The following is a 7,160-nucleotide window of genomic DNA, read 5'->3' as shown; positions in this document are numbered from 1 at the left end:
GGAATTGTTTTAGATTAAAGGAAACTAAGGAGATTTGACATCTAAATTCCTGGACTGAAAGAAAATGCTACAAAGTATATTATTGAGACAATTGGCAATGAATATGTAGTGCGGTAGATTTAAAATAGCCTCAGGGGTGGCCTGGTGGCTCAGGCTGTCTGTTGGTTCAATTCCCACATGGGCCAGTGGGCTATCAACTACAAGGTTGCGGAGTTGGACTCCTCCACTCCAGCAAGGGATGGTGGGTTACTGTCCCCTGCAACTAACAATGGCAACTGGACCTGGAGCTGAACAGCATCCTCCACAAATAAGATTGAAAGGACAACAACTTGACTTGGGAGAAGTCCTGGAAGTACACACTGTTCCCCAATAAAGTCCTGTTCCCCTTTCCCAATAAAATATTTTAAAAATAAATAAATAAATAAAAATAGCCTTGAATTATTTGACATTCCTGTCACTGAGAAATAGAGGTCTCCCCTTTGTTTAAACCTGGACTGGCCTGTGACTGCTTTGACAAATGAAGTAGAGTGGAAGTGAAGCTATGCCAATTCTGAGCCCGAGATCTAAAAGGCAGTTTCTGCCTCCTCTTCCACTTTATTTTGTCAAAGCAGTCACAGGGCAGCCCAGATTCAAATGCAGGGGAAATATATCCCCATGTCTCAGTAAAAGGAATATTGAAGAATTCGAGGTTATTTTTAATCTACCACACTGTACATATTCATTGCCAGTTGTCTCAATAATATACTTTGTAGCAACGTTTTTCTAGTTGAGGACCACACATAAAGGAGTCTCCTTTGACTCTATTATGAGCTGAATCATATCTGCCCAAAATTCATATGTTAAATCCCTAACTCAATACCTCAGTTGTTTTATAGAATATTACTTACTTTGGGCTTGTCTGATTGTTTCCTCATGATTAAATTCCACTTATGCTTTTTTGGCAGAAATGTGATAAAGGTGATATTATGCCCTTGGGGCATCACCTCATGTGAAATGCCAGTTTATATTATTGGTGATCTCTAGAATTACTTGTTCTTTGAACCTTGGCCAACATGTAAGATGCCCAGCTACCCTGAGGCTGCCATGCTGTGAGAAAAACCACGTTAGCCATGTGGAAAAGCCAAGAGTTGCCCAGCCACCTTCCAACTGTTCCAACCCCCAGAATCACCCCCAGCTGAGGCTTCAGACGTCACAGAGCAGAGATGAGCCCTCCCCACTGTGCCATACTTGAATTCCTAACCCACAGAATCATGAGATATAATAGCAATAAATTGTTGTTTTAAGTCTCTAAGGTTTGAGGTCATTTGTTATATAGCAATAGATCATCAAAGCAGACCATATATTATATGATAATAGTCTATCAATGTTAAATTTCTTGAATTTGATCATTGCATTGATTATATACAAAAGTGACTTATCATTAAGAATTATTTAATGAAGTACCATGATGTGTGCAATTTCTCTCAAATGACTCAGTTAAAATGTGTGTGTGTGTGTGTGTGTGTGTGTGTGTGTGTGTAGGGGGAGGGAGAGAGACAGAGACAGAGAGAGAGAAGTGGGGAAGGAGAGATAGAGCACACAAATGTGGCAAAACATTTACATTTGGTGACTCTAGACTAATGTATACAGGTGTTACTTGAATAATTTTTACAATTTGTCTAAGCCGTTATTTAAAAAAAGAAAAAGGATTAAAGTTCAAAGAGGAAAAAGCAATGATTAGACTACCCATCCTGGCCAAGATGAAGTAATAAGAACCACATGTACCACCCCATCTAAAGAATCTAAAAAAGAAGACAAAATACACAGACGAAAAACAACAGTTTTCAAGATTTTCTATACCAGGCAACAAAGGACAGTGATCTCTGAGAAACAGAAAACAAATAAGGTGAGTCCTATAGTTTTTTCAGCTTACTACCTTGAGAGAGTTTCCAAGCCATGGCAGAGAGAGGGGAAAGTGAGACAGCCTGGCAGACTCCCTGAGTTGAGGAGACAGAACATAGAGTTCAAGGAGATCGAAGCAGCTAGAGTTCACAGGACAGAATAACAGAGAGAAGACAGATGCACAGAGATAGAATACTAAAGATCTACAGAGAGAGTCCCCCTCAAGTAGTCATGATCAATGCATGCACGTAAGGAAACTGTCCTGGGCCAGGGCAAGCACCATCTGTGAGGATTAGAGGGAATAGTTTTTGTCATTCACACTGGGTTGGGAATAGGGCCAGTTTCCACCAGCCAGACTGGAAAAAGTCATAATTCACAATGCACTGGGTAAAATATTCAGGAAAGTCTCGCCTTGCTAATAGAGAAAAATTAGTGTTACAAAGAACATTGCTCCAGATCTGCCTACTATATTGTAAAAACAAGACCCAAAAGGACCAAACTATGTCCAAATAACTTAAGTGTCTCCAAGAACCAGTTCAAGAAGCTTTATAGAGCTACAAAAATGTCCAGCACTCAGCAAGGTAAAATTCACAATGTCTGGCATCCAAACAAAGATTGCTAGTTATACAAGGAGGCAGGAAGACATTACTGATAGGGAAAACACACTGACAAGTAATCAGTCAAAAGTGATCTAGATCTGATATAGATGTTAGAATTAACAGAGAAGAACATTAAGACAGTTATCATGACAGTATTCCACAAATTTAAAAAGTTAGAGAGCAAAGATATAAAGACCCAAATTGAAGTTTTAGAAATGAAAAATAAAGTGCATGATAATAATAGCTTATAGGACAGAAGGGGGCAAATGAAATAATTCTATTATAAGATTCTTACACTACACATGAAGTTGTATAATGTCACTTTAAGGTAGACTGTGACAGACAAATATTGATAAAAGTGAACTGGCATCTTAAGATGATTAACCATAGAGCTGGGAGGACTATGGGTAGAGCTGGGCCCTTTGTTAACTCTAGTCCTGACTTCCTATTAAACTTTGTGGTAACTTCTTGGGGAGGGATTCATATAAAACATAGAGGTCACCTTGGGAAGGCTCTCTTTCTTTTTGAACGTGGGCAGCCAGTTGAAACACTGGCTGGGAAATGTGCATTCACACTTTCCTTGGTGGTTTTGTTTCTTTTTCTCTTCCCGAATAAACCACTCTTCTGGTGGACTACCTGGAGAATTATTTGTCCGCTCAACAATATGTATATCATAAACCCTTAAGCAATCATTAAAATAACAAAATAAAGAATTATAACTAATAACGAATCAAAGAAGATAAAATCAAACCAAAAAAAGAAATTCAATTAGTCCAAAAGAAGGTAGTAAAACAGGAAAAAGGAAAAAATATAAAACAAATGAGATTAACAGAAAGCAAATAGTAAGATGATATAGTCAAACCTAACCACATTAATAACCACATTAAATTTGAATGGTATAAATACCCTAATTAAAAGGCAAAGATTATCAGATTGGATAAAAAAGCAATACCCAACTATACGCTGCCTACAAAAAGTGCACTTTAAATATAAAAATAATATAACAAATACATTAAAGGTAAAAGAACGAAAAGAGATATACCAAGCTAATACTAGTCAAAAGGAAAAAAGATTAGCTACTTTAAAATTAAAGCAAAGAATATTACCAGGGATAAAGAGTTATTTTATCATTATAAGGATAAAGGAATCAATTAATCAAGTGGAAGTAATAATTCTAAACAATTATGAACATAATAACAGTTCTTCAAAATACGTAAAATAAAAACTGGTAGAGCTGCACAAAGAAATAGATAAATTAACAATTACAGTCAGAGATTTCAGTACTCCTCTCTCAATAACTGCTAGACCAACTGTGCAAAATCAGTGAGGATATAGAAGATTTAAACAACACTGACCTGATTGACATTTATAGAACACTACCCAAAAGTAGCACAATACACATTTTTCTCAAGTGCACAGATAACTATTCTGAATCACAAAACAAGACTTAATAAAATTCAATAGAATTCAAATTATACAAAGTATGTTCTCTAACCACAGAGGAATTATTAATAAATTAAAAATCAACAACTAAAGATCCTTGGAAAAATCCCCAAGCATTAGAAAAATAAACAACACTATTCTAAATAACTGGGAAATGGAAGAAGAAATCAAAAGAGAAATTCAAAAGTATTTTGAACTGAATGAAAATGAAAACACAACATGTCAGAATTTGTAAATGCCATTAACACAATACTTAAGGGAAAATTTGTAGCACTAAATGTCTATATTAGAAAAGAAAGTTCTCAAATCCATGATCTCAGCTTCTACCTTAAAAAACTAGAAAAGAAAGAGTAAATTAAAGTAAGCAGAAGAAAGGAAATAATAAAGATAAAGGTAGAAATCAATGAAATAGAAATGAAGAAAACAATAGAGAGAATCAAGTAAAGCAAAGGCTGATTCTTTAAGAGGATCAATAAAATGGATTAAGCTCCAGCTAGACTAATCAGAGAAAAAGAAAAACAGAAAAGAATTATCAATATCAAGAATTAGAAATGTGACATCTCCACAGATTCTAAGGTATCTTAGAATCTCCACAGTATTAAAAGGATAATAAGATTATTATGAATAAGTTTATGCCAATAAATTTCACAACTTAGATAAAATGGACAAATTCCTTGAAAAACATAAATTACCACACCTCACACAAGAAGAATTAGATAACCTTAACAGCACTATATTTATTAATGAAATTGAAATTGTACAATTGATCTTTGAACAATGAGGGTGTTAGGGGCGCTGACCCCCTGCACAGTCGAAAATCCACATATAACTCGTAATTAAAATTCTTTGACACCGAAAACTCCAGGCTCAGACAGCGAATGAATTCTGTAATTCACTGTCTAGTAGAAATAATACTAATTCTACACAAGATTAGAAATAATACTAATTCTATACAAATTAGTATTTGTACCAATAGTAATTCTATACAAGGAAGTAATAATACTAATTCTAAACAAGATTTTCCCCATGAAAATGAAGAGGAAGAAATACTTCCCAACTCAGTCTATGAGTACAGCATTACCCTGATACCAAACCCAGATAAAATATTACAAGAAATGAAACTAAGATTAATATCGCTCATGTACATAGAAGAAAAATTCTAAACAAAATTTTAGCAAATTGAATCCAACAGTGTGAAAAAGGATAATACAACATGACCAACTAAGGTGGGTTTATCCTAAGAATGAAGGATTGGCCAAACATTCAAAAATCAAACAATAATTCACCATAAGAGAACCAAAAGAGAAAACCAAAAGAGAAAAAAAACATGTAATTACCAAAAATTGCATCCACAAAATTCAATATCCATTCCCGATAATTCTTAGCAAACTAGAAATGTGAAGGAACTTCTTCAACCTGATAAAAGACATTTAGGAAAAACCTAGAGCTAACATCGTCTTCAATGGTGAAAGACTGAATGCTTTCCCACTAATATCAGGAACAAGACAGGGATGTCCTCTGTCACCACTTCTATTAAACATTATACATAAATACAAAAACTCTCAGTATAATTTTAACATCAAATTCAACAGTATAAAAAAAGGATAATACATCATGACTAAGTTGAAATCATTCCAAGAACGAAGTGTTAGTTTAACATTCAAAAATCATACTAGTAACTAAAAAGAAAAATCAGATGAAATCATATTTCTAAAAAAGAAATAAAAGGAATTCAGATTGGAAAGAAATAATAAAAACTGTCTTTATTCATAGATGACACGATTTTCTCTGTAAAAATTCCAACGCAATATACAAAAATGTTACTAAAATTAATAAATGAATTTAGTGAGATTGAAAGATATAAGATCAATATAAAAAAATGAACTGAATTTCTATATATTAGCAATGAACAAGTGGAAATTGAAAATTTTAAATACCACTTAAATATCGTCAAAAAATATGAAAGACTTAGGGATAAATGTGACAAATAATGTAAAAGCTCTTATACTGAAAGTGACAAAACAATGCTGAGAGAAATTCAAGAGATCTAAATAGAGATATATACATTGTTCATGGGTCAGAAGAATCAATATTGTCAAGATGTCAATTTTCCCCAAATTGGTCTGTAGATTCAATGTATTTTTAATAAAAAATCCCAGCAGGTTGTTTTTCTTCAGAAATTGACAAATTGATTCTAAAAATCATATGGAAATACAAAGGACTTAGAATTCCTTAAAACAACCTTGAAAAAGAACATTGTTTCAAGAATTACTATAAAGCTACCATAATTAAAACAGTATGATATAAACATAAAGATAGACAGATTAGTGGAACATAATCAAGGTTCCAGAAATGAAACCATACATATATGGGTTTTTGACAAAGGCACAAATGCAATGCAGTGAGGAAAGGATGGCCTTTTCAATAAATAGTGCTGGAACAACTAGATCTCCCTTAAAAAAACATATCTCACCTCACACCATTTACAAAACTTAACTCAAAATGAACCACAGACCTAAATGTAAAACCAAAACCTATAAAATGTCTAGAAGAAAACATAGGAAAAAAAATCTTTTAAACTGGACTTAAAAACTAAAACTTCTGTTAAGAAAATGGAAGAATGAATCAGACTGGGAGAAATTTTTTTCAAAAAACTTGTCTGATAAAGGATTTGTATACAAAATATATAAAGAACTCTCAAAACTCAACAACAAGGAAAACAACCAAGTTTTTAAAAATGGGCAAAGATAGGAGCAGACATTTCACCAAAGAAGATATAGGAGTGCAAATAAGCATAAGAAAAAATCCTCAACAGCATTAGTCATTAGAAATATACAAATCAAAACCATCACTAGATACCTATTTAGCATGGCTAAAATTAACAAGGCTGACCATCCCAAGGATATGGAGCCACTGGGACTCTCATACACTTTTACAGGAATGTAAAATGGTGCAACACGTTTGGAAAACAGTTTGACAAGTTCTTAAAAAATTAAACATACACCTACCATATGATCCAGCCATTTCATTCCTATATATTCATCCAAGAGAAAAGAAAATATATGTCCATACAAAGATGGACATGAATGGTCTTAACACCTTTATTTGGAATCACCAAAAACTGGAAACAGCCCAAATGACCATCAAGGTTAATTAACAAACAAATTGTGCTATATCCATATGATGGAATACTACTCAGTAATAAAAACAAATGAACTATTGATAACTGCAACAACA

This window comes from Rhinolophus sinicus, chromosome 17 (assembly GCF_057876585.1).
Source record: "Rhinolophus sinicus isolate RSI-liver-muscle chromosome 17, RSI-T2T, whole genome shotgun sequence".
Taxonomy (NCBI): Eukaryota; Metazoa; Chordata; class Mammalia; order Chiroptera; family Rhinolophidae; genus Rhinolophus; species Rhinolophus sinicus.
Note: the sequence above shows the minus strand (reverse complement) of the source record.